The 20,249-nt window shown below is 36.1% G+C and overlaps 1 protein-coding gene and 1 long non-coding RNA gene across 5 annotated transcripts in view; one reads left to right on the top strand and one right to left on the bottom strand.

Annotated features, from left to right (window-relative positions):
- lrba (LPS-responsive vesicle trafficking, beach and anchor containing) overlaps nt 1-20,249 on the top strand; it is a 307,888-nt gene that overhangs the window by 7,973 nt on the left and 279,666 nt on the right. The gene's annotated exons all lie outside the window — the stretch shown is intronic.
- On the bottom strand, nt 10,960-17,807 carry LOC132143059 (uncharacterized). 2 transcript variants are annotated; one of them, XR_009434172.1, is made up of 3 exons: nt 17,231-17,807; nt 17,046-17,150; nt 10,960-11,398 (listed from the first exon to the last, which is right to left on the bottom strand). It is a non-coding gene; the product is annotated as an uncharacterized LOC132143059 (long non-coding RNA). The 2 variants fall into 2 exon arrangements; XR_009434171.1 differs by having other exon boundaries at nt 17,046-17,339; nt 17,425-17,807.

The following is a 20,249-nucleotide window of genomic DNA, read 5'->3' as shown; positions in this document are numbered from 1 at the left end:
GAATTGAAAACACAGGTAAAACACCTATGTAAAATAATAAAATAAAAATTAATTATAAAAAATACAGGAAATTGTCTGAAAGTTTTCTTCAACAAACATTGTGAAAATCACACAGGTCACAGTTAAATGTAGCATGGACTGCCCTTGTATCAGCTTATGTGGACCCCAAGTAGTTAAAGTGTTAGTTCACCCAAAAATGAAAATTATGTCATTAATAACTCACCCTCATGTCGTTCCAAACCAGTAAGACCTCCATTTATCTTCGGAACACAGTTTAAGATATTTTAGATTTAGTCAGAGAGCTCTCAGTCCCTCCATTGAAACTGTGTTCACAGTATACTGTCCATATCCAGAAAGGTAAGAAAAACATCATCAAAGTAGTCCATGTGACATCAGAGGGTCAGTTAGATTTTTTTGAAGCATCGAAAATACATTTTGGTCCAAAAATAGCAAAAACTACAACTTTATTCAGCATTGTCTTCTCTTCCATGTCTGTTGTGAGAGAGAAAACAAAGCAGTTTGTCATATCCGGTTCACGAACGAATCATTCGATGTAACAGGATGTTTCTGAACCATTTCACCAAATCGAACTGAATCGTTTTAAACGGTTCACATATCCAATACACATTAATGCACATATGATTTAAGCTGTTAACTTTTTTAATGTGGCTGACACACAAACCAATATCCCGGAGTAATTCATTTACTCAAACAGTACACTGACTGAACTGCTGTGAAGAGAGAACTGAAGATGAACACTGAGCCGAGCCAGATAATGACTCGTTCACAAGTCAAGAACCAGTTGCATCGGTTTTCGGATCACCAGTAGTAGGGGTGGGCGATATCTCGATATTTAAAATATATCGAGATATTTTTTAAACACAATATGGATTTTCATATATCGTATATATCGATATATTGTTTATATTTAATTCTGATTCTGCCACTTTGCTTGTTTGACTTCTCTGTGCTGTGCTCGCCCCCGCTCGCTCTCCCCCCGCCTCCTTGATTTTGTCCCCCCTCCCCTCGCGTGTACAGAACTAGTCTAAAAAAAAAAGTCTAAAAAAAGGACAACTGGCTCCATTATGGAGATACTTCGGTTTTCAGACATCGGGCGAACAGCAGGCAGATGTCTACTGTAGGGCACTATGATTTCCGCGATGCAGAAAACGCAGACGGAATCGCGGAATCCAGTCATAAAAACGGAATTTACAGTTTAACGCGGAATGTCACAAAATTTGTCAAATTTTGAATGAATTAATCAAAAGTAGGTCATTGCACTTACATAAAATCGCGATATGGACTAATATCTGTAAATATTAAGCCGGAAAAGTCTATTTAAATATGAATCCTGCATGTTCTGCGTGTCTGTGTCAATGAATGGCGCAGAAGCGCGTCTTCCATTTATTACAGACACTGAAAGCGCGCGTGATGCTCGCGGTGATTTCATCGTCTCTCGTCTCACTAAATAAGGATGTAAACACATGAGGAACATCTCCAGAACTGCTCTGAGAGTCACTTCATGAGCTTTTGACCGTTTGATAAATATAAATATTGAACAAAAAAAAAATATTTACAAATATTGGTAAATATTGCGTTATATATCACATCATAGACTGTAGTATCAAATACAGAACTGTAATGGTAAACCCATCAAAATAAAAGTATTTGCCAGAAATCTATTACTATTGTTCAGCAGAATGTACATAGCCCACTACTACTACTATTAAAATGAAAAGAACATAATTTAAGGAATAATCACACAACATTTCTTCCATATTTTATTTTTAATAGTAAATCCCCTTTGTTTACCAAAAAAAAAAAAGTTTGCTTAATTTTTTAATAATTAAAAGATAAATTAAATGAATGTTTTATGCCTTCATTTGATAACCAGAAAAATGTAAGGAAAAACATTTTTTCTGAAGGAAAAAAACATTTCACATAAGGCTATTTAAAGAATTTTTTTAAACTAATTAAGTTGTTTTTATTCATTTAAATAATGAATGCTAAAACACAGAATTAGGGAACAATAAAACATATGGTGAAGAAAAAAATAAAACGTTTCATAGGGCCATAAACATGTGATATTTGGAATATTTGTTTTTTAGCAGTAGTTTTGGGGGGGTTATTTTTCCTGTAAAGATATCGAGATGTATATCGTATATCGAGATACAGCAAAATATATAGAGATATATTTTTTGCTCCATATCGCCCAGCCCTAACCAGTAGTTCTTTCGGACAGTTCGATTCAATAAACCGGTTGAAGAAAACGGTTCACCGGTTCTTTTGCGCTTGACGTAATGGCGTCATTGGCGATGATTCATTCAAGCCTTCGGTTTACCCGCGCTCATTATCACAGAATCAGTTCAGAATCAATCACCAAAGGAATCAGTTCGGTTCAGACGCTCTGTGTGTCAGTCTGTTTCACACATCACACATGCGCAGTATCATCAGTTCATCGGTTCTCGAATCGGACACATCTGACAGAAACGGTTCTTGACTCGTGAACGAGTCATTATCTGGCTCGGCTCGGTGTTCATCTTCAGTTCTCTCTTCACAGCAGTTCAGTCAGTGTACTGTTTGAGTAAATTAATTACTCCGGGATATTAATTTGTCTGAACTCAGAGGGAGTGTCGGCCACATTAAAAAAGTTAACAGCTTAAGTCATTTGTGGATTAATGCGCATTGGAGACGCGAACCGTTTAAAACGATTCAGTTCGATTTGGTGAACTGGTTCAAAACGATCCAGTTACATCGAATGATTCGTTCGCGAACCGGATATGACAAACTGCTTTTTTTTTTTACTCTCTCACAACAGACACGGAAGAGAAGACAATGCTGAATAAAGTCATAGTTTTTGCTATTTTTGGACCAAAATGTATTTTCGATGCTTCAAAATATTCTAACTTACCATCTGATGTCACATGGACGACTTTGCTGATGTTTTTCTTACCTTTCTGGACATGGACAGTATACCGTACACACAGTTTCAATGGAGGGACAGAAAGCTAATCTAAAATATAAAGCTTAAATCTAAAATATCGTGAACTCAGTTCCGAAGATAAATGGAGGTCTTACTGGTTTGGAACGACATGAGGGTAAGTTATTAATGACATAATTGTTTTTTTTTTTTTGTTTTTTTTTGGGTGAACCAACCCTTTAAGTTTTTAATGAACCTGGTACACCCAATGCTTGAGCCTGCAGTGTTACAGCAGCAGAATTTGACTGGCGCCAGTGAGTTTCCAGCACCTACAGTGAATTAAGTGTGCTCAGGATCTGTATAAGGAAATACACAAATGCAAATTAATGCACATACTTTACAACGTTAGGCATCATACACTTTCTTTCTCTGTAAATAGTCAAAGAAGAAACACTGGCCATCACTAAACAACTAAGGACCACAAACTACAAGACGTTCGATCACAAACTCATGCAGAAACCTGCGCCTTGTTGCTAGGAGACGCGTGACAAATGAAAACTATATGTGTTCTAAAATCGGCTTAAAATATCAAACATGTTTGATCTCCTCCAGCTGGATGGAATCAGAGCCTGAAGCTAAAAAAAATCATCTGTGACCATTATAAACTTCACGTATGTACCAGCAAAATGAATTGCAACAAAGGCAAAAAATATATTATTTAATGTAACTTTAAAATTATTGCAGGCTAAATGCTGATGTTTAATTTTTTATTTACTTACTTTCATCAATAATTCATTTTATTTACTAATAGTTAAATAAAAAGATATGTAGCCTAGTTCCAATAGTTTTTACTATGATATCAAAATTGGTTCCTGAGAACAATGAAATTTTGGTGTCGGTACAGACTGCTGAAATTTTGGTATCTTGACAACACACAGTCAGCTTTCTCATTTTGGATTGGATGGCTTCATTTGTCTGTTGCACCCTCTCTGGCTCATTTGTTTGCTTTATCCAAGAACAACACGTCCCTCTCTGTTTTCTAATGAATATTTTATCACTCCTCCATGGATTTGGTTACCTCAGCAGCATATAGATGCAGAAGCTTGTAACTTAAAACCACCTTCATCCAAATGTCGGGTGGTGTAGGAGTACCGCTTTTAAGGTTTCTGTAATGCTGAGGCTCCTCTAATGGGACTTGGATTAATGGAGCTGGCCTCAGATCAGTCAGGCTGTCTCTCAAGGTTGTGGTTCTTCTAAATCGAGGTTGTTATGTTGTTTTCACTTCTAAGGTCCATATGGAGGGAATCTCACCATTTTATTTATTTATTTTTCTTTGTCATATGGGTTTTATAGATGGAAATGATTTTTTATTTGGTGGAGTATCAGTAATAAAATGAGGTTCTGTTATGTGGGGTGTCAGCTTTAAATATAAACATCAGATATGTTCCCTTACATGTATATCAACTTCACTCTTCTGCAAAATCTTTTACTGTCTGTGTTTTCAACTTTCAGGTGTATAAAACATTTTTTGATGGGTTGGCTGACTGATCATTTATTCACAGATATGCCATATTTGGACCACAAAACCTGTCATCATAGTAATGTGTGTAACAAGATAATGCATACACATTGCAAATATAGCAGATATAGCATCTTCTAGTACACAGATTATCATGCTATCAGTGATCAGGTTCACTAAATGCACCCACACAAACCAAACTGCATCTTTGGTTTTAAAGTGTGTCACAAAACTATTTCAATGATCCAAAAGATTTTAATGTTTTTTTAAGGAGGTTGCCTACACTCACCTCAACAATGAAAAAAGTTGTTAGGAGTAAAGAGTGAACTAAAGCTCTATAAAAGCATGCCAGGAGTGCTCTGAACAGAGACTGAATAGGATGGTGGGTTGTCTGTTGCCTTTGAGGTGGATGGAGGTGTCTGCTTTCTGCTTGCCTTTCTAGTCTTTTCTATTATATGGCCAGTGGTTGATCAGATACTGTAGTCTTTGAGCTTCAGCGTCATTGTGTACTGACAAACACACACAGCCCTGAGGGTTGAGTGTCTATCAACCGCTTGTGTTTTCTGTTTTCTGCTTGACTAAAGGATGCTTGTATATGTGACAGTGTGTGTGTGTCTGTGTGTTATTTGCACTTGACAAAAAATTATTAGCTTTTTTCAACTGCAAACCTGTTTCTTTATACTGCATACACATTACTGTGTACAATTATGTTAACCTAACAGAAAAATGCTGTCTATGGCAAGGTTTAAAATAAAATCTCAAAAATAATATTCTGCTATATTGATCTACAGTAGCGTTACTTAGTAACGTGTTACACCCAACACTGCCCGTGGGTACTAAAAATTCTTAAAGGGGTTATTGGATGCGACCCAGTGTTTTTTTTATTTACTAAAATCTTTACCCCTTTCTCAAATCGAGTCGATCTCAGATGCCTGTCTTTGTGATGTCATACAAACAGGCTCCTCCCAAAATCGTTTTATTGACAGTAGTGCAGCTCTGTTTCAGTTTCAGCACAGACTGACTGGCGTCTTACCTTAGGGTGCTTTTAGGGATGTTCATTTCAGTAATTTTTCCTAAATGACAACTGACACTCCGATTATTAACCATTAACTGAAAAGATTATTTTAACTTAGAATTGATTTAAATTAGAAAGGATAAGTGTCTGTGACCCGTTAGAAATACTAAAATTTGTTTCCTGGGGATTCATTTAACATGTGCAAAAAGCAGCCAACAACAGAACATGAGGATTCACATGTTCATCATATCACATCACGCACCTGCAGCACTTCTGAGAGTGGAGAAAAACATAATAAAGCTAGGCTATATATATATGGCTAAAAGCGGCATCCTGTTTTTCGTTAGTATTATTTTACAAAAGCATAAAGATTGTTTTTTATTGTGAGTGTACACAAATAAAGGCAAACCGTTTACAATTCCGATTAGTGTTGTGACGGTACCAAAATTTCAGTATTCGGTACCGATACCAGTGAAAATCCATGGTTCTCGGTACTAATTTCGGTACCAAAGCAAAACACAAAAATAGGCTAATTGATTTTTTTTTTAAATAAAACCAATGCCATTCTTTATACTTATTTACAATTGTGTTTAAAGTTTTTCTACAAGTTATATAATTATGAAAAACAGTAAACAAGTTTCACCCAAATTTAATTTGTCTTTTAATTTATGAAATTTAAACACATTTTATTTTTGGTAAATAAAGGGGATTTGCTATTAAAATTAAAACATGGAAGAAATAATGTGATTTATTTCTTTAAAAAATAAAGTTTTATAAATTTTTTCAACAGTAGTAGCAGTATCACATACATTTTACTAAATAATAGTAATATTTCTAGCACAATGCCTTTATGTAAAAATTAACTTTTAGGCCTAATGAATGCATATTTGTCATTTTAACTGAACTTAAGACTGGTGGTGATGCTTAAGATATTTTTGGTCATTGAGGGTTTCTTTAAAAAATAGTAATAGATCATTTTAATTATTATTAAAAGATAATACTACTACTAATTCTACTATCATACTAATGTATACACAATGCACTATGAATTGATGAGCTGCTGGGCTCATGAATATTAATCACGTTGTCTGCGTTCGGTCAAAATGATTTGCTGAAATCAAAACAGGGATGGTAAGAGATCAGCGCCAGCCAATGAAATTGCCATTTGCGCATTAGCTCCGCCCACTACCGGAGAAACCGGTATGTCTTCTGCTTGTTCGAAAAGGAATATGAATAATTATAAATGAACTCCATTATTTTGTTATATTATTATATTATATATTATATTATTTTGTAGTTTACATATAGCGTGTCAATTCAGCGTGGTAAGACTCTCGCTCTCTCTCTCTTTGCATGTGTGAGAAACAGCGCTATCAGTAAAGCGACGGTGAGTCGTGCGCCTTCACAAAGAGTTTACAGAGCATCAAATACAGGTGCGCTGTGTGTCCATTGAGATGAACTGAAAAGTTCAAATCGCTTGATGGAGAGAGAGCTCTGAAGCGCAGATGCTGAAATTAATGCAAGCGTCATGCGCTTTGGTCTATGTAGTAAACAAACCCGCACGTCTCTGCCATTCATTAATTCACACAGAGACGCGCAGAACACGGATTCATATTTCAAACATCTTTTGCGGCTTAACATTTACAGATACTGGTCCATATGGAGATTTGATTTGATTAATTTATGCTAACTTTGACCAATTCCATGACTGTCCATATTAAAATGTAAGTTTCATTTTCATGACTGGATTTTGAGATTCCGTCCTCGTTTTCTGCTTCGCGGAAATCATAGCGCTGAACCGGGTTTGAACGGGACCTCGGTACTACTACCGGTACTTAAAGAAACCCGGTACCGTCACATTTAATTTTTTTTAGTACCGACTTGGTGCCGAAGTACCGGGTCTTTTGACAACACTAATTCCGATAATTATTTTGACTAAAAGGAGTAGACTAGTTGCTTCTACTGGGGAAAAAATAAAAAAATCAAGTGATCGCACTGGCGCCACATGCACATGCTTGACAATGCAGCCTGTTTATTATCATGAGAATATACAGTCTGTCAAACATAAAAATAAATAAATAAATAAATAAATTTGATTTTGTATCGAATGAGAGAACCAACGTTGGTTTCAGTTTTAATTAATTCATTTTGGCTTGTGGTTTATATAGCTATAGCTTCTTATATTTTTAATTCTTGTTCTTTTCTAAATACTGTTAACTGAAAGGATTGTTGTGGAGTGAGGGGAACTAAATAGCATAGCTATATTTACAGTGTTTATTATGTGTATGTGTGAAAATAAATAAATGACTTTTTTAACCATTTGTATTAATCAGTCAAAATTCTTAACGGTCAGTTAACCGGTTAAAATGAAAACCCCTAGGTGCTTTCACACTAGCACTTTTGGTGTGCACCTGGGTCCGATTGACATCAGAGTTCGGTTCGTCTGGATGATGTGAACGCTGTCTTCCAAACTCTGGTTCGCACCTGCGAACCGTACCTGAGTTCGCTTAAAATGGGTGGTCTGGGGTATGGTTCATGTGAACTCCGGTACGGTTCGCTGCTGATGTGAATGCAATCATACCAAATCACGGAAGTGAACTGCTATTAATGACGTATTAATTTAATTGATAAAAATGTGTTTTTCACTCACTTTCCAGATGAGCGTGACTGACGTGCTGCAAGCAGAGAGCTGTATATCTCATTTCTGTTCACCTTCACCATTTTTTAGAGCAGTTGCAGTGCGTTTATGTATCAAAGCCTTGTAAACAAAACGAACGGTTCAAAAACGTACATTTATAAAAGTGCAGAGAGCAATGCGATGCATTTGCCGCCTTCTCCTGCGCCATCGTTACTAAGCAATGGGTTAAACAGCTGCTGGCTTGATGATGCAAACTTACCGCGGACTCAAATGTTATAATATGAACACAGTCCAGCAGGGGCGGGGGGAGGGGGAAGCAATTGAACTCTGGTTCGGACCAGGCAAGCAAACCAAGTGTAAAAACACCCTAAGACCTGCCCTGAGTGAGCTGTCATCAGTCTGTCATTTTTTTGATGTTGGAGCACATATAGACAAGAATGTCTCCTAAGTGACTGAGGTGTTCTGTTGTTGGATGTATTAATGAACATAACAGTCGTAATTTACTCCTGACATCTGAGCCGCTGAAGACACAGTGGATTACATTTGTTTCTGAAGGGAATGCGCCCCGATCTACCTAAATGCATCTTAGCGCAAATCAATCATGATCCAGCGTCTGAGGTTAATGAATCATTCCAAATTGCCTTTCCTAATAATGTGGTAATTAGCAAGTTTCACAATGAATGCAGCTTAAGTAAACAGTCCCTAAAGCATGGTTCACACGGGACGATTTTAAAATTGTCGGCCGATTTTCGAAAAACCTGAGAGACCCCACACACGGCGATAAAAAATCACGGGTCTAACAGTTTTGGTCGTACAGTGTGTGGTGTGCAGCCACACGGCAAAATCAACACATCACACACGAACCGATTTGACTCCCGAGCATTCCAAGGTCAGACGAGAAATCTCGCAAAATCCCTCGAGATCAAACATGACTTCAGAGTAAACAATCATGGCGGACGAAGAGGATGCAGTGGCCATAGTTTGTGATTTGTTTTTAACCGAAAAAACATAAGAAAAACAAGAAAAGGCGATGGTCAAAGAGGTGGAGACAACGCGAGCATGGACTATACTTGCTACATCATGATATGGAGGTGAGTTGTTGTTTTATCTCATAGAAATGTCATTACGTACTACACAGATTAATTACCGTTGAAATAAACGTTCATATATTCGTTTCCATGAACTCTGGTGGACTGCAGTTGTGGATGTAGTTATGCCCATCGACTTTATTTGTATTGTTATATTGGAGTTGGTCCTCCATCTCCGACGTCCACCGGACTTTCTGGTGCGCCATGCCGCCGGCTGTTTTGATTTTGTTTCCCGGTACTTCCTCGCCACCTCGTCACCTCGCTTTCTGATTGGCTACACGCCACAGTCCACAGGCTGCATGATCGTTTGTCCTCGGGGGACACCACACACGAGAAGAAATCGGGCCAAATAAATCCAACATGTTGGATATCCCCGATTTGAGATCGGAGCGGTCCCGACGTCCTTCCGAGCAGAGGAGAGCAGTCTTAACACACCACACACGGCAGGAATATCTGATCAGATTATTTTACGATAATCGGAGCATCCTTAAGATTGTCGGAATGGGTGAATCGGGCTAAAATTATCCTGCCGTGTGAACCAGGCTTTAGAGAGCCGCTCTGAAGAGAGGGGCGGGGTCAGCAGAGCTCATCAGGAAAATGCTACAAAACGGCTTGCTCTGAAAAGAGCTGTTTTTGACAGGGTAAAAATGGGTGTTGTTTTACACTACAATTAAGAAATTTTAACCAAACTATGTTACAGACTTTTCATTAAGACCCTAAAGAATCATATCAACAGTTGCAGTTATGCAGTTCACAATAATGTTCATTTTTGCCAAATGGTTAATGGTCTAATTTTGATGAATTATGACAATGTTTACTTCATATTTTCTATATGGTAATATGTTTTCAGTGGTTGTTAGAGTGCAGCTCTCTTTTTGAATGAGCAGTTGGCTAACATGATTCAAATACTTCACACTCATTTCTTAGTACACTGTAAAAAATAATTAGTTGGACCAACTTAAAATTTTAAGGCAACAAACTTCAGCAGATTTTTGAGTTTGCTCAACTTAAAGGTCAATTAGTTGTACAAACTTTTGTGCATGTTCAATCAACATAATATATTAAGTTAAGTGAACTTTGTTAAACTTTCAATTTTGTGTTTAGTTGACTAGAAATATATTCTTAAATGATAAAAACTCCATAAGTTTAGAAAACCTGATAGTTGAAGTTGCTTTAAAAAAAAAAAAAAAAAAGTTGACAAAACTTAAGTTTAAGGCAACCAGCTTCCGAAGGTTTTTGAGCTCTCTTAACTTTTTTTTTTTTTTTTGGTTTTTACAGTGCAGCTTCAGAACTTTAGGTTTTACTCAAGCAGTTTAAAGTTCAGCACAAAACTGTAAATCCAATATGAGTGATTTAATTTTTTAAATGCTACTCAGTACAACATTGGTCCTCAAAAAAATCTTTAAATGGACAGAATCACAATTTCTTTTTATTTCATCAATATTATTATTATTATTTTTTTTGTAGAACAGCAAGTTTAAATCACAAACCAAATCATTTCAATCGCAATAAAATTTATTACAATAGAAAGTTTTTTCAAGTTAAGAGCTTATTTGTTACATTTGTGTTGCAAAATTAAAAACTTCTACACAGTTAATTAAATTGGGAAAGCATCAAATAAAAACTATCACATAATTCAAGTCCAAAATAATGTGCAAAAATAACAACGGGTCCAGTCAAAAATGTATCGGCTTTCATATCTGTCCTTCATATCTATCACAAGCAATATGAAATTAACTGCAATGGTGATAAAAGTGTGTGCATAGCAACAGAGTTTGTGGCTCAATGTCTTTTGGTTCTGCATTTTGAATAATGATATTTACTTTAAAGTCTGTAATGGAAAAGCTGCAATGTTTTTGACTTCTGTGACCACTGGATGATGAAATCAGATGTGTTTTAAAAACCACACTGGCTAAAAGGGCACCTTAAAGTTTCATGTTTTTTTTAAATGGCTATGTTTAGAGTAATAAGGTGTTTTACAAATTTCCTTAAAGTCACACAATTCACCATTCAATGTTAAGTGACTCTCACGTGAAGATAAGCACTTGTGTGATCTTAAAAGGTGAGACTTCAACCAGTGGTTTTAAAGGAGCAGATGCAATCTGTGTAGAGGCAGGGTAGTTGGCAGTATCTTCCCTGGTAGTGGCACAATTGGTCATGTTTCAAAAGGACCTCCTGGGCAGGGTGTTCAAATCTGGATATCTTGCACTGCATCACCCTAATCAGAAAAAAAAAAAGAAAAAAAAAAAATACAGCGGTAACGTTAGAACTAATTCTTTTGGCAACAAATATTTTATTTTTTACCACCAGGGATACATTAATTCATTGCTGAGAACAATATAAAATAACAACTTAAAGGGGTAGTTCACCCAAAAATCATAATTATATTATTAATAACTCACCCTCATGTTGTTCCAAACCAGTAAGACCTCCATTTATCTTCGGAACACAGTTTAAGATATTTTAGATTTAGCCCGAGAGCTCTCAGTCCCTCCATTGAAACTGTGTGTACGGTACACTGTCCATGTCCAGAAAGGTAAAAAAAAACATCATCAAAGTAGTCCATGTGACATCAGAGGGTCAGTTAAAATTTGTTGAAGCATCGAAAATACATTTTGGTCCAAAAATAGCAAAAACTACGACTTTATTCAGCATTATCTTCTCTTCCGTTTCTGTTGTGAGGGAGAGTTCAAATCAAAGCAGTTTTTCATATCCGGTTCGCGAACTAATCATTCGATGTAACCGGATCTTTTTAAACCAGTTCACCAAATCAAACTGAATCATTTTAAATGGTTCGCGTCTCCAATACGCATTAATCCACAAATGACTTAAGCTGTTAACTCTTTTAATGTGTCTGACACTCCCTCTGTTATAACAAACCAAAATCCCCGGAGTAATTCATTTACTCAAACAGTACACTGACTGAACCGCTGTGGAGAGAACTGAAGATAAACATTGAGTCCGATTCGAGAACCGAGGTGCTGATGATACTGCATGTGTGATTCAGCGTGAAGCAGACTGACACACAGAGCATCTGAAACGAACTGATTCTGTCCTAATGTTATGAGCCCAGGTAAACCGAAGGCTTGAATCAAGGGCAATCCTTGCCAATGACATCATTACATAGAGCGCAAAAGAACCAGTGAACCGGTTTATTGAATCGAACTGTCCAAAAGAACTACTGGTGATCCGAAAACCGATAAGTCAATGTTTTGTTCGTTATCTGGCTCGGCTTGGAGTTCATCTTCAGTTCTTTCTTCACAGCAGTTCAGTCAGTGTACTGTTTGAGTAAATTAATTACTCCGGGATATTGGTTTATTCGGACTCAGAGGGAGTGTCAGTCACATTAAAAAAGCTATTGGAGACGCGAACCGTTTTAAACGATTCAGTTTGCAAACCGGATATCAGAAACTGCAGTGTTTTGAACTCTCTCACAACAGACACGGAAGAGAAGAAAATGCTGAATAAAGTCATAGTTTTTGCTATTTTTGCACCAAAATGTATTTTCGATGCTTCAAAATATTCCAACTGACCCTCTGATGTCACACGGACTACTTTGATTATGTTTTTCTTACCTTTCTGGACATGGACAGTATACCGTACACACAGCTTTCAATGGAGGGACTGTATGGAAGCATATGGGTAGCATTATTCAATTTGGGATGTAATATGCAAAATGACAATGCAATATGTAAAATGACAATGCATTTCTGTATTTACATTTACATTTTCCAATACATTTGTGCAACGTTTGGTGCAAAATGAAAATGAAAATTAAATTACATAATTTTCATTTGCCATTTCATACACCAGTTTTAATATGTAAAATGAATACTAATTGTAACGCTTTATAAGTTGCAAAATTAAAATGAAAATGTATTACAGAAATGATTAGCTGTGTATAACTTGTTCAAGCAAAAACTGTGGCAAAATTATCATTTAAATGCTATTTTTCTTAAATGCATTAACACTCAAAGTCAAGACACTTACGATTGCATTTTCATTCAGTATCCTGCAATGAATGTAGCAAAATTCAATGTGCACATTGAAAATGCATTCCGAGCCGATCACGTCTCCGCCCCCTCCCGCCATGTCAATCACTGCGTGAACAAGGCGAGGCTTGCAGAAGGTCAAGAGACTCAAATCTCAAGAAGAGGATTCAAGTGAGAGAACATGGACAAGACAGTTGGTCCGTCTACGGTTTGATCATTTCGGTTTATGGCTTCAATATTTCATTCGCACTTGTGGGCGGAGCTGAAACGCTGCTTTCATCTGATTGGTCGAATCGCTCCACCTTCAACTCGGTCTTTTCATTCTTTCAGGCTGAATAAGAGTCAGTGCAAGTGAAGCACTGTAATGTGTGAAACCACCGCTCACTGTTAATTAGCATAATATTTGAATCAGATGTAGCTGGGCACATAATTTGTGCTGCTGAGACCTGCAAATTATTTCTAGGTTATAGTATTGTATGCATATTGTCCCACTGATAAATAGAGTGCAAATAGTTCTCTCTCTTTGGATAAAAGTGAAGTGGAAATAAAAATAAATAAAAAAATGAACAGTTCCATGTCTGTAACATTTACCACTCTCATATTTTAAGTCATAAGGCACTAGGTATGTGTGTGTGTGACATTAATAAATAATTGTAAAAATGAATGTAGTTACATTTCTAAATAAAAATAGTAAAATTAGCTCTATGCTGCTCAGTTCTCCTGTAGCCTCTCACTGAAAACATAGAGCGCCCTCTCGTGGCTGTAGACGGTAATGTTTTTCTTGGTTCTGAATAAATGCGACTTAATAGTCCAGTGCGACTTATATATGTTTTTTTCCTCGTCATGACGTATTTTTGGACTGATGCAACTTATGCCGAAAAATACGGGTAACATTATTATTATTATTTATTATGAGAGTAATTAACACAGACTAGAACTTTAATGTTTCACCAAATTCAGCTCAGATCTTCAGACTCATCTGACTCGTGTTGCTGTATAACTGGCCAGACTTACCTTCCCAAAAAAATCCTATTTAATTTTATTTAATAAATTTAACTATATTTACAACCCGAATTCCGGAAAAGTTGGGACGTTTTTTAAATTTTAATAAAATGAAAACTAAAGGAATTTCAAATCACATGAGCCAATATTTTATTCACAATAGAACATAGATAACGTAGCAAATGTTTAAACTGAGAAATTTTACACTTTTATCCACTTAATTAGCTCATTTAAAATTTAATGCCTGCTACAGGCCTCAAAAAAGTTGGCACGGGGGCAACAAATGGCTAAAAAAGCAAGCAGTTTTGAAAAGATTCAGCTGGGAGAACATCTAGTGATTAATTAAGTTAATTGATATCAGGTCTGTAACATGATTAGCTATAAAAGCTTTGTCTTAGAGAAGCAGAGTCTCTCAGAAGTAAAGATGGGCAGAGGCTCTCCAATCTGTGAAAGACTGCGTAAAAAAATTGTGGAAAACTTTAAAAACAATGTTCCTCAACGTCAAATTGCAAAGGCTTTGCAAATCTCATCATCTACAGTGCATAACATCATCAAAAGATTCAGAGAAACTGGAGAAATCTCTGTGCGTAAGGGACAAGGCGGGAGACCTTTATTGGATGCCCGTGGTCTTCGGGCTCTCAGACGACACTGCATCACTCATCGGCATGATTGTGTCAATGACATTACTAAATGGGCCCAGGAATACTTTCAGAAACCACTGTCGGTAAACACAATCCGCCGTGCCATCAGCAGATGCCAACTAAAGCTCTATCATGCAAAAAGGAAGCCATATGTGAACATGGTCCAGAAGCGCCGTCGTGTCCTGTGGGCCAAGGCTCATTTAAAATGGACTATTTCAAAGTGGAATAGTGTTTTATGGTCAGACGAGTCCAAATTTGACATTCTTGTTGGAAATCACGGACGCCGTGTCCTCCAGGCTAAAGAGGAGGGAGACCTTCCAGCATGTTATCAGCGTTCAGTTCAAAAGCCAGCATCTCTGATGGTATGGGGGTGCATAAGTGCATACGGTATGGGCAGCTTGAATGTTTTGGAAGGCTTTGTGAATGCTGAAAGGTATATAAAGGTTTTAGAGCAACATATGCTTCCCTCCAAACAACGTCTATTTCAGGGAAGGCCTTGTTTATTTCAGCAGGACAATGCAAAACCACATACTGCAGCTATAACAACAGCATGGCTTCGTCGTAGAAGAGTCCGGGTGCTAACCTGGCCTGCTTGCAGTCCAGATCTTTCACCTATAGAGAACATTTGGCGCATCATTAAACGAAAAATATGTCAAAGACGACCACGAACTCTTCAGCAGCTGGAAATCTATATAAGGCAAGAATGGGACCAAATTCCAACAGCAAAACTCCAGCAACTCATAGCCTCAATGCCCAGACGTCTTCAAACTGTTTTGAAAAGAAAAGGAGATGCTACACCATGGTAAACATGCCCCGTCCCAACTATTTTGAGACCTGTAGCAGAAATCAAAATTGAAATGAGCTCATTTTGTGCATAAAATTGTAAACTTTCTCTGTTTAAACATTTGCTATGTTATCTATGTTCTATTGTGAATAAAATATTGGCTCATGTGATTTGAAAGTCTTTTAGTTTTCATTTTATTAAAATTTAAAAAACGTCCCAACTTTTCCGGAATTCGGGTTGTATTTCCACTTCACTGTTATCCAAGGAGACAGAACTATTTGCACTGTTTTTATCAGTAGGACAATACTTATACAACACAGTATACAACCTAGAAATAATTTAACGGGGTCTCTTGCAAGTCGCAGCAGCACGAATTATGTGCCCAGCTACATCTGATTCAAATATCATGCTAATTAACAGTGAGTGTAGTTTCAGACATTACAGTGCTTCACTCGCACTGACTCTTATTCTGCCTGAAGGAATGAAAAGACCGAGCTGAAGCTGGAGCGATTCGACCAATCAGATGAAAGCAGCGTTTCAGCTCCGCCCACAAGTGCGAATGAAATAGAGCATCACAGTCCCGCCCACAGACGGTCACAGCCGGTGCCGGAAGTAAAAATTCAATACAATTTCTTGAACATGTTATACATATCTAATCATTTCTGTAATACATTTTCATTTTAATTATACAACTTATAAAGCGTTAAAATTAGTATTCATTTTACATATTAAAACTGGTGTATGAAATGGCAAATGAAAATTATGTAATTTCATTTTCATTTTGCACCAAACGTTGCACAAATGTATTGGAAAATGTAAATACAGAAATGCATTGTCATTTTACATATTGCATTGTCATTTTGCATATTACATTCCAAATTGAATAATGCTACCCATATGCTTCCATAGGACTGAGAGCTCTCGGACTAAATCTAAAATATATTGAAACCGTGTTTCCAAGATAAATGGAGGTCTCACGGGTTTGGAACGACATGAGGGTGAGTTATTAATGACATAATTATGATTTTTGGGTGAACTATCGCTTTAAAGTACTATCTAAAAGCAAGCAAGTTGGTTAAACGAATATCAAAAAAAAAAAAAAAAAAAAAAACTATGAATTTAAGCTTTAAAATAGCTCTTAAGTTATTTGCATTTTTAAAACATACAGATTTATAGTACACCTAGCAAACATAAGCACATAAATTTAAAATAAGTTAAATGAAGAAAATACATATTTGAAACGAAAACACACAAGCTTATCTTATACAGTTACATTTGTTGTAACTTTTTTTTATTAATACACTTATAACTTAAATAACCTTATTCAAAACTCAAAGGCACCCACACAACTGTACAAAATGAACATATTATAAACAAATAAAGAAAACTCTATATCCTTAACAATAATTAAATCATTTTACTTAATATATATAAAACAGTGCTTACCTAAGTCATGATACTGTCGGGAAAAAAAGCCACCGATTGACTTTAAGACTTCTCGAAGACGAAGAAGGAGAGGTTGAACTGACCAGTTTGGAGCCACCTAAGCAGCTGTACAGAAGCACATATTGTGAACAAATACCATTCAGATCTTATTGTTAATTATTCTCATAGCCTGCATAGAACATTACCTGCCAGAGCGATTGCACTGTCGAGAAAAAAAAACCTTGCGCTCGTCTGACCCTTCTCAGGCAACTCGAAGATGAAGCAGGAAAACTGAAATGACTAACTTACCGCCACCTACACCGTTGTAAAAATGGGCATATTGTGAACAAATTTCATTTAAATCATGGCTTAAATTGATACACAAAGAACCACCGCTTACCGGAGTGATAACAATGACGGACCAACGTTAACTGGGTGCCGCCTGAGGCAACTCTAAAATGGCGTACAAAAGCACATGTTTTGAACAAACATATTTCAACTCTTATGGTAAATATTACATAGAGAACAGCACCTACCGGAGAGATTAACTTACACTGTCAGGCAGAAAAAAATAGGCGACGTCTGACCTGAGGCAACAATAAGACCAGGCGGGAAAATTTAACTGACTAACTTGCAGCCACCTATGTTGTACAAAAGCGCATATTGTGAATAAACTTAATTTAAATCATATCGTGAATTGATACACATAGAACTACACTTACCAGAGCGACCACAATGAGGGAATAAACAGACGCCGCTTAAGGAAACTCGAAAATGAAACAGGAGAAATTAAAATGGCGTTGTGATCAAACTGCGCATGCTCATCAGCCTTTGTGGGCAATACTAATAACCAACTTAAAGTTGTTAGTTGTTCTAACTTGAAATATTAATTTGGTGTAACAAATTGATCTAAATTTCTATTTTACTTACATTTCTGTGTTATCTCAACTTTTTTAATGTTAAATTGTTGAATTAACTTTAAAAACTGAGTTTGTAATACAAAATGTAAGTTGGATTTTTTACAGTGTATGTACTAGGGCTGCAACAAACAATTGTTTTGATAATCCATTAATCTAACAATTATTAGAACGATTAATCGACTAATCGTCGATTATTTTGCTGATTAATCAGTAGACATTTATTGATTATTCAGCTTTTGCAATGTTAAAATATTGAGTAATACGTATTCTAACAAATAAATTAAGGTAATCATAGCTTTTCAAAGTCATATTATGTAATTACAGTTATACAATTCATTTGTACAATAAGTATATTTGGCACACAAAATGAGATGGCAGAGAAACTATTTGTTGACAATGTCGATAATGTCGACTACTTTTTTCACCTTGTACTCAAAAGGTCCCATAAACTGAAAAGAAAAATTAAAATAAAATAAAAAAAGTAATAATAGTTATTCCTAATAATTATGTATATATGTGTGTGTGTGTGTGTGTGTGCAAAATAGATGGATGCATAAATTTGCAAATAATAGCATCAAATGTAGAAGATAAAAGGCCATTACAGTTTACATTTGCAAATTAGACAGTTATGCATACTAACAAAGTGACATATAGTGAAATTCTAACTTTTAAAGGAGAATGGGAAAATAAGTGTTTAATTAGTTTCTCCTTGTTTCATTCAGTTTTATTTGTTTGAAGAACATAATGCTTGTTAAAAGTAATTAAATCGCACTACTTTAAACTACTGTGGATCATTTTGTATCTAATATCTCCTTGTATTGTGTTTTCTGTAAACAGAGTAGTTCCTCTTCTCTGTTTGCCACAGTAAGGAAGGATATAGTAAGAAGCTTCCTGCACATAAAATATAGCCTAAATATCAGTCAGGACACAGGACATGCTTGAAAGTATATCATATACTTTGTCACTGCTATGCTAGACTTAATGGCATTTTTTCTAAATGGGTTGTTTTAATAATTACAGCAGTGGTAACCCTAGAGATGAAGAGTCAGGTAATTGTAAGAAGTCCCGGTAGAGTTAGTTTGGCTGGAATGTGCGCCTGAGAAGTGTATTGGAAGGGTGAAATTGAGTGCTGAGGGACAGTCTGCTATCTGCTAACACAGAATGAATCCGTTGTTCACCTGAGTGTGCCACCGTATCCACTTCTGCTGGGGCCTCTTGTGAAAAAAGGGAACGGAATATTTAGGGAAACGTCTTTTTTTAACCCCTGAATACACTAATCTCTACTAATCACGAAATAAAAGTTGAACTCATGGTGTGTACACTACACAATGTCTTTTTCCCTTACCAATTATGTAAATGTACAAATGTACTTATTTCTTGAAAATGCTTGTAGTCCTACATTGATTGATTGATTTTATTTTTTTTATGAAATTTACCTTGTAAGACATGGGCTGCGATCAAACATATTTTTTAAAGATTTGTTTTATCTGATAATTAATGCAAAAGAAATCGTAAAAATATATATGTGCTGCTTATAGACAGATAATGACTAATGTGACTTTCAAAAAACCGATAAACATGAATAAAAACAAACAGGGAAATGCAAACACCAATCTTTTAATTAAAGCAAACTTACCATAATTACATTGTTAAATTGTACAGTTACAGTTATAAATTATGTAAATCATAAATTATAGATTATCAAATAAAGTTAATAAAACATACATGCAGAAATCTTTGAGCATCTCGTTTGTCAGTCACAAACCTTATGAACGTATAAATAGCAGTCAGAACTAAAGCAACTCTCCTAAAATGTACAGTATTGCACATTTGTGTGGTTTGTGTTTGAATAAAGAGATCCCTGTGGACTGACTAACCACTGACGGTAAAACCGCATAATCAGCAGAAGAAAGAATGAAGCATCCATTCTTCTAAGATAAAATCTCCACGTTTTATCTTGATGAATTTCCACAAAGAGGTATGCAATAATGTAGGGAGGATGGTTTCTCTTGTCTTTGATATACCACTATCCACTATTTAATTTGAAAAACATTAATTATACCCATCTAGTCAAGTTTTGTATGTAAGTTTCCCTTACAGTAAATGCGAACGTCGCAAGACCGGAAGTAAGTATGCACACACTCGCGTCACCGAAGCTCACGATGCCATCTTGTGCACCTAAACAATTGGAAGCTGTATTGACAAATGTCAGTTTCTCAGAAATGATCCCTTTAAAAAAAAAAAAGTTACATTAATTATGTTTTATTTCACTCTCTAAAAGATATCTGTGTAATTTTGTTTCTGT

Source organism: Carassius carassius, chromosome 7, assembly GCF_963082965.1.
Source record: "Carassius carassius chromosome 7, fCarCar2.1, whole genome shotgun sequence".
Lineage (NCBI taxonomy): Eukaryota > Metazoa > Chordata > Actinopteri > Cypriniformes > Cyprinidae > Carassius > Carassius carassius.
This window is presented reverse-complemented; position numbering and strand designations above follow the sequence as displayed.